A 9,184-nucleotide genomic window follows, 5' to 3' on the forward strand; every position below is an offset into this window, starting at 1 on the left:
GATGATTGCCTACAAATGTTGTATATATTTTATTAGTTCATTGCAACAAGCAACGTATGATATTATGAATAAATATATTCAAGGAAGCCATTGATGTGCTTCCCCGTGAGTCTTCAAGGTAATCAATTAAATCTTATAGCAATGGATGGAACCGACGAGGCTGGAGTTATGGTGCTCCTTGGCACACGATCCTGCGGAGCGTGCGACTATTTTGCTTCTGATTGTTGCCAGACGATGCCGAGCCACCCGTGCCGTCATCGCTCGTCTCAATTTTGCGAGATCAACAGCCGCTGCTCAGCCTGCCGCCACATCCAGCAAGGTTATTGTCGTTCTCTCCTCTTGTTTTTCTGCTATTGTTCATTGTCGAGGGCGTTGGCAAACAGAGCAATGGTATGCAGGTTCTCTCTCTCAACATCTAATTCGCTTGCAGCAGCTCATGAAGAAATACTACCACCGCAAGTCACCGGTATCGAGTCGGAAAATGCAGGACCAAGCTACTCTGATTTCCATATGTGGCTATCTCTCGTCATTCACCGTAGCAAAGCGAAACTGTGATGTCAATCCTATGAATACGTTGAACCGAGGTGAGCCATTATCGATTCGTCGCTGAAGGTGTTTTCCTTTATTTTGTTTCATGTGGTTTATCTTGTATACTCTGAAATTATTTAGTTCCCGCATTGAATTGTAGTTTGTTTATTGGACTATTATATCGAGTGTTACTTGGCTTTTCATGGATTTGCATAAACAATGGTTAGTGTATGCTTTATCTTGAGCTATGTATATGAGTATAATAGCTGTCGTCCTATGGTCTATCTGCTAAAATGTGTGCACCAACTCTACCTTAAACAATAAAGTGAATCAGGGCTTTGTGATTTTTCCAAAACATGTAATTCCCTGAAGCACATATTTTGTATGTAATGCCTAGAATCCTCTGGGGTAGTCAATCTAGCAATCCCGACTCCCACAATCGACCTCCGACAGCCACAAGCCATGACCTCTTGTATTGCCATATGCTTCATGTTACTTGCTCGTTTTGATAATGTACATGTATTAGCTATCATCCGTACATCTCGCGTTTTTATCCGAGTATTAACAAGTCAATTTTGAAAGTGAAAGCTTTCGATATGTCTGGTTTGCATCTTCTCCGTTCTGTCTTTTGATGTGTTATAGATTGTTAAAAAAAATTCTGGATTTATTCGTCTGTCTCAACTTTCCCTATTACACCTTTTGATTTGTCTTCCCGGTAGATTTTCCAGTCGTTACAGCAGCGTCTTTGGACTCTGTTTGATATGTGTCATGTTATTGATTCTTCCTCCTGCAGGTGTTGATTTTATCAACCGGCTGTGGTGCCATGTATATTTAGCCCACACGCTCTTCCATAGGAGTAGTGCAACTGCACTTGTACAGCGCCGCAGAGACAAATGGTGGCAAGCCGAGGTGAGATGCGTCCATCCCCCACCCTTCTCCTCCTCTATTGCTCTTAATGTCGCTGAGTTAGCGCCGCTGCTGTGCTTCCCTCCTCCCAGCCGATCAAGTGGAGAGGCATTGAGGATGCCGTCTGAATGCACTAGGAGATGTGACCTCCCTCACATGCTTCCTAAGCTCTATTTTTTTTTATAGAAAATTTCCATAACGGCCATAAGTTTATAAGGGCCTCTCTTTTTCGGGGTTCCCATTATTAATGTATATTCTTAAGAAACCGAGTTCAATTGAAAGTTCTTATCACTTACCAACTTGGTACGAATCTCATGAATCTTAGGTGTCCTCTGCATAGATTTTCGAAATTCCTTGCCTACAATGGCATTCCACATGGACTTTTATGCATAGAGATATGGAAGGGGGTGCAAGAAGCTATGCTAATTTTGCGAGTGGTAGGCTGTGTCTTTGGATTGTCTTTTAACAGTAAGTATCATTCTTTTATTCATGTGGCCTAATCAGTGAGTTGTGACGAACATTTTTTCCATTCTTTGTATTTCTTACATAGAGAAGGAAAGGGCAGCTATTATCAACTTCTTTCTCTGTGGGTTAACTTCCGTGCTAGCCTTATGCATTTTTCCCATGCCGCATAAATATTTTGAGGTAGTACTAATTTTAAATCTTACATCTTCCACGAATAGTTCATGTCAAATATTAATTCGAATTTACGTTTTCATTTACAGCTTCCCCGTAATATTGTTTCTGGAGCATGTAACTTTCCATGTATTAAGGTAATGGTGTTTTCCATCTCCCTGAAGGTTGTAGCTACTACTATTTCTTCGTTAATTTTAGTTTAGAATTGGATCATACACACGAGCCCTTTATTTATTATTCTTTGCTGCAACATGTAGCCTGGTTTAGGCGTATTTCACTTGATCACTCAATCATTCCCATAAACTTATGTAATAATGTGAAGATCTTGCTAATCCATTTTCCTTGCTGCAACATGTAGCCTGATTTAGGCATATTTCACTTGATCACCGTCGTTGCCCAGAATAAACTTATGTATTAATGAGCCTATTTTGTTTGGTTAACTTCTCAAGTGATTAAACTGTGTGTTCATTTATGTTCATGAAGTGCTTACTATTTATAGAAACGTGAGTTGAATCTTTATGCAGGTTGCAGAGAAAGAGTTATGTTGATATACTGAATCTAGGGCATTGGCTTATCGTGGCACCTTTAACCACATATTCTTTTTATCTTTTCAGTTCTTTTAGGTACGATCATCTCTACTTCATCATTTCTGCAGAATGGTTGCTGTTTTCTCAACTTGCGGACCATCCGTATGATATTTGTTGGATACCATATGGACAACCAATATAGGCATGTTTCTGTCCAAGTACATTAGTAATTCGAGTTCTCTTATTTGTTTTCTGTTCGGTGTGTGTTATGCAAAAGCTGTCCGACAAAATGTCAAACCTATGTTTTAATCTATACATTGAGTTATATAGTCCCTGTGGTTCTAATTATACTTGGGCAAAGTTTACCTGCAAATTTTGGGGGTCCTACAAAGAAATAAATAAGACACTGAGCAAATTTATAATCCATTTTGTTGCATTTTGTAAGGTTGTACATTTAGGTGTTTTGTGTTTAATTCCGTTATGACATCTACAAGTTCTCAATGGTGCTCCAGTTTAATTCCTTTCTTGGCTTTCTTTTTTAAGGGTAGAATGTTGAAGTTCAGTATTCACTTGTGCTCATTTTCCATGCCGATACAACATGGCTAGCGAGCTTAGGAGCGATCTGGAGAAACTGAGTACCTCATGCTAAAATTCAGTCTCTTATATTTCTTTCAACCAGAACATGATCTGGAAGGCACCAGGTAGTCCGCAAGCGAAACAATTCCTGTGGTCTTTCTCATAACAGCCTCCCCCATCGCTGCAATATTCTGAGGAGAGGCATTCAGATTGATACTTTATGCCCCATGTGCTCTAGATTTAATGAAGATGATGGCCATCTATTTCACAAGTGCAAGCCTCTGTGTTCATTGTGGAGGATCTGAAGCTTGAACCCATCAGAGCTAAGCTGGCCTCTTGTCTTGATGCCAAAGATGTCATTGCACAGATACTAGCTGCCAATGAACGGGAGGAGATGAGATGTGTTGCCCTGCTTTCGGTCTGGTGGCGTGTGAGGAACAAATGCAATGCTGTTGGGTCCATGTCCTTGTCAGATTCAGTTTGTCACGTCTAACTGCTGAGTTTGAACAACACTGAAGCAAAATAAAGAAGAAAGAGCAACCTGCTATGAGATCAAGTGGAAGCCACCGGTGCACGATGTTCTGATATTGGTGGGAGCATGGACCCAGCCAATGCGTCTGGTGGCTGGGCTTTGGTGTTTAGAGATGAGCTTGGAGTTGTAGCCGGTTCAGGTGCTAGCCATATGGAGCATATGCGGACGTTCTCCACACTGAGGTAGAGGCTACCTGCAACCGCTGTTTCAAGCTCAAATCTGGTGTATTTCTCGGGTTCACGTTGAACTGACTCACAACTTCTGGTGCAAGCGATCAAGAGAAGCGGGCAACGGTGCTACTTTTAGGGATAGTAAATTTCAGATTTCGTTGAACTTCTCTATTTATAGTATTTCCTAATGCACGCCCTCGGGCCTCTAATAAAGTGGCGGACGCTATGGAGACGCATGGTGGTGAGATTAGGGCTCAGCCCCCCATCCTTTTGGCCGGGTTATGTCCCTGGCTTCATGTCTGATTACATGATATGTTATGTTCTTTTCATCCTATTTGTCAACCGATAATTTTTGAAATGGATAGTTATTCGCTTTTTATTTATTGCTTGCTTATTATTGATGTTTACAAATCTATACAAAATAAACACAGGTACAAGCTCCACGGGGTCGTGCGCCAAGGCGCACATCAAAATCTAGTGTATGCATAGAAGCGCGTACAAGCAGGATGCGTGAGCGCTTTCAAAAAAAAAAAAGCAGGATGCCTGAGGGCTGTGAGGCTGTGCCAAACACACCAGGAAGGAACGACGACCAGCCATCGCATCGATAATGGACCAAGCCCAGCGACCGAGTCCTTTAGAGAAACGATGCGTCGTTTCCTTACATCTGGGGTACCCATCTCATCTCACCCTAAAAAAAAAGGGTACCCATCTCATCTCGCCGCTTCTCCCTCCGCCGCCGCCTATCTCCAACCCATTATCGCTGCTTCCTCCACACCCTACTGCAGCTTGTGGTGTTCATCCGAAGACTGGAAGCTTCTCTTCCCGCGCCCTGTTTCGTTTGTAAGCGTGGTTCACTTCTTTGACGGTATCGCAAGATTTGGAATTGAAGGCTCGAGGAAATTTGATTTTGCAGCTTCAGGTATGGCCTTTTGTTGTTCCTGTAGAGAGTAATCCTGATATTTTGGTCTCAACTCTCAACAACATCAAATACTACTCCTTTCTCTTATGTTCAGGAGATATTCGAATAGTGGCTGGATTAATTTGGCGAGGGCGATGTATCGTCAGTTTGTGAACCTGATAATGCACGATCAGCGCAGCACACTGTATTCGATGCGCGGCCTAGGCATCATTCCCCACCTTTTCCATGAATCACCACCGGCAGACGCACAAGCGAGGAAGAAGGGATGTTTATCAACGATCCCAAGGTGCAATCGTCTGCTCAGGCCAGACATCAACTTCGCGCTGCCGCCCGATCTAGCTAACGTAACTTCCATGCATTTCTTCTCGCTGCTGAGAGGGCAGGGAGAGGGATGTGTCATGTTCATCGGCACTTTCGGCCTGACCACGGTCTACGACGTCGCCTTGAAGTCTGTCATCGTCATGCCCCAAGCAAACTTCTCCAAGCCAAGCGACTCCATCGCCCTGCCCATGACCCGTCGCGACGGGCACTACCAGCTCTATGTCATGGCCAGACAAGAGAGCGGCGGCTCGTTCGAAGTCTTCAACTACTGCAGGGCGGGGGCTCCAACAGTTGGGGTCAGACGGCGGTGGTCCTGGGATCCTCTGCCGCCCCCACCGCAGGTTAAACCGTGTCCTTCTGCAGCGGCCGTGGTTGACGAGACGACAATATGCGTGTCGTCCGATGATGGTGGCGCCTACGCCTTCGACACTGTGAAGTGCGAGTGGAGGCGGGCTGGCGGCTGGGCGCTGCCCTTCCATGGCGCGGCGGAGTATGTACCCGAGCTCGGCCTCTGGTTTGGCCTCGAGGACGAGGACACCGGCGGCAACTGGCTGTGTGCTTTTGACCTCACCTCGCCTTGGCCGCCGGTGGTGCAGCACGCCTGGGATTATCTTGACGACGCTCTGCTAGACGACTTGCTGCCTCAGAATCAGCACCTAGTGAACCTGGGCTCGGGCAGGTTCTGCATCGCTACCACCTTCCACAACCGCAAGGATGTCAAGCACACCACCATTACATACGGCTTTTCTTCGGACGAGGAGCAGGTGGATATTGAGTACGGCGAGGTTACTCTGTTGACAGGCGTTGAAGTTGTGCGTCGCGGCAGCGGTGAGCTTGAGATGGTCAAGCACAAGTCCCAGCTCTATGACGTTCAAGGCATGGCCGTCCATTCCGTGCTCTGACTGAAATTATCATGGTTATGCTATGCATGGTGCTAAATATAGAGTTACTCCTTTCTACTACTCCCGATATGAAGACTCAATGATATGTTTATGGGTGTGTCTATGTCTATGTTGACTGAGATTTTCAAAGAAAAGTGCAACTCGGTCCAGATGCACATTTCTGATAGAAAAGTGCAATTGCACTTTTTTAACAGAAAAGTGCAACTCAATCACTTTTTTGTAAGTGACTTAGACTTAAGAAAATCACAGTTGACTGAGACATAGCAAAACCATATGTTTTATCCGTGATGTGCATCTTGGATTATTATACTGACAACTATTGCTCTCTTAGCTTGTCGGTTACAATGAAATCCTTTTTTTTTGTCATGATATATTGACACCAGCTAATATGCAATCTGAGCTGTTTACAATGTACCACCCGGCCTCCCATAGTTTTCACACCCGGTGTAGGTTGTTTAAAGTAATTTCTGCTATATGTAGTTTTCGATGAAAGACAGTCGGCACTGCTTTCACTGATAATACTACCTCCGTTTCAAGAAATAAGACACACACGTGTTTCAAGACGAACTTTGACCATTAAAATTGAGCAACAAAATCTTAATTATATCTTATATTTACTAATTGGAGACTCCCACGGAGCCATCACGTTAATCCTCCGCAACTAAGAAACTTAACCATCCGATCTTCCCTTCACTAATCTATAGCCATAGGATGAAAAAGAAAAGAGTCCTAGCGTTCTATCCCACGTCCAGGCCTCCTTAATTAAGGACCTCTACCACACAAGGGATGCAAACAAAACGTCTTCCTCGCAAACTCTCCACCGTTTCTGCCCTACCAAGGCACAAACGCTGTCATCAAGAGACCGGCAATGGCTGCTCCCCATCATCTCCTCGATTTCCCGATTCCACTGCATGCCTTCACCGGACGGCCGACATCTGTCTCTGTCTGTTTCCTTTGTATCAGCTTATAACACAGTGCATGTGCAGTCTCTGATCTGTACGTATGTCCACAGATCTCTAACCCTAGATGGCACTCGGGTGGTCGGCGGTCTGGGCAGGTGCACATCGAGACCTGCCGCTCCGTGGAACCAGGTATATCGAGACCTGCCGCTCCGTGGAACCAGGTATGTCTTCGGTTGCAAACCTGTACGTCTCCGACTGCCGTGTAGCCGTTCTGCATCAGACAAAATTACAAGAACGCATCATCAACAACAGCAGAATTGGGGTTAATAAAGTTAGTTTCAGTGAGAAATTTTTTTTCCCTCATGTGCAGATTTGAAGAGCTGACGTAGCATTGCATTTGAATATTGCAGATTTACTGAAATCGAGAGAAGCAGGTATTGCACTGGAATACTGCAGTTTACTAAAATTGAGAGAAGCATGCATGGGCCGGTGAAGAAGCTAAGACAGCTGCAAACTGCACTCTGACGATTAATGAAGTTAGTGTGAATGAGAAAAAGTTATTACTTCACGCGCATATTTGAAGAGCTCAGCAGAATACTATAGATTCAATGGAGTTTTGTGTAAACAATGATTCCTAGATGCAGTTCGCCAGGAATCAGGTAATGAATATACCATCATTCATGTTCATAATTTTTGTCATTCGCTGCTATTTTTATAAAACATAAATTCATAGAATAGGCATTCTGGGAATAACCGAATGAGTAGTTAAATGAAAGATTTTCAATTATATCACCATAGTTTTTTGGTTCATGGCATGTCTGTACATGTTAAGAATTAGTCGTTATTGAATGTAAGCACTTCAAGGAATTTAAGCTCACTCAGAACGTGTGTTAATCCACTAACAGATACTCCAGAGGACCAAAAGAAGACCGCAGAATTTGCGGAGTGGATTCTGAAGATTGGCGATGGGTTAATAGGAATGAAGAAGATGAGGCCTGGGTAAATATACCTGAAGATTTACTTCAGCGGAAAGAAGGAAACCAATTGCAAATAATCAACAACACACCTATCCTAACTTATGGACAAACTACACAAAATACAGAGAAACGAGGTGGTACCTGAGATAAATTCTTACATCATGATTCATTAGTAGAATACATGGAGAAGATGTAACTTTCCGAAGCTCTGAAACAGTGTGGAAATTAGCAATGCCAAATACAGAGATGGAGATTAGTTATACGCATACGAACATAATGAATAGCTTGAAATTCTCTGAAACACCATGCCACATATTAAAGTAGTACTGACCTTTGAAGGCTATTTTGTTTCAGATTTCATCAGTGAAAGTGAACCTGCTGTTGCCATCCAAGTTGCAAGGCAGTTAGCAAGAACCTGAGCATAGTCCGGTGCGCCATCTTCGTCCGTGTCGTCGCCATGATCGTCAAGGGCGTCCGCAACATAAGCGGCGGGCACAACGTGGACTTCGTCCGTGGCAAAGTCAAATGGGGAGTCAAATCCGTAGCATCAACATCGAACTGGGCAGCATGCAAAGCGGGTTTGCCACCCAGTGCGAGGTTGACGTGAGCTGCATCCGCAGGAGGTGGGTGATACTCCGTCTGCATCCCACGGGTGGAGCAGGGGCATCGGCACCGGCACCGGCACCGGCACCGGCACCGGCGAGAGAGGTGGAAAGCTGGGCGAGCTAACGAATCCCAGTGAGCGCCGCCGCTGGAGGTAGAGTTCCTGCAAGGGGTGCCAACGCGCAAGCCTGCGTGACATGGAGGTAGAAAATGGCAACCGATAAGCATCCACGACCGTTCTGCATCTGCAAGCTGCTCCTCCTCGGATGTAACTGAGTTTTCTAAACTTGAATAAACAAAGGATGTACATGAGTTATTTTCACAACTACTGATTAAGGGAGTCGCAAAGATTTAGTATCAACAAATTAACCAAAGACACCTCTATACAAACTGAATAGTACTACCTTGCATTTGTACAAGGTAGCATGTTATAGTATTATAAGAAGACACATGTGACAATGAATCAAAATCGCCGTTTGTGTTGAAGAGGAGGCAGTACCCAATATCAGTTTGTTTTGCAATGACGATAAACAAGAGTCAGGGACAGTCACTAAAAAAATGTTGGACTCTATTTACCAAAGCAAGTCTTCACACACATGGCCAACTCTATGTAACAGTATCACGCGTCACAAGCAGAGATGGACTCAAAGTTCTAATATCAGATGAAGAATCTCAAGAAAATAAT

General features: G+C 44.1%; 1 long non-coding RNA gene across 1 annotated transcript; it reads left to right on the forward strand.

Annotated features, from left to right (window-relative positions):
• Positions 1 to 2,166: 2,166 nt before the first annotated feature.
• Positions 2,167 to 3,248, forward strand: LOC124652907. Its single transcript, XR_006987776.1, has 3 exons — positions 2,167 to 2,207; positions 2,595 to 2,693; positions 3,141 to 3,248. It is a non-coding gene; the product is annotated as an uncharacterized LOC124652907 (long non-coding RNA).
• Positions 3,249 to 9,184: the final 5,936 nt, after the last annotated feature.

The sequence above is a fragment of the Lolium rigidum genome, chromosome 5 (genome assembly GCF_022539505.1).
Source record: "Lolium rigidum isolate FL_2022 chromosome 5, APGP_CSIRO_Lrig_0.1, whole genome shotgun sequence".
NCBI lineage: Eukaryota > Viridiplantae > Streptophyta > Magnoliopsida > Poales > Poaceae > Lolium > Lolium rigidum.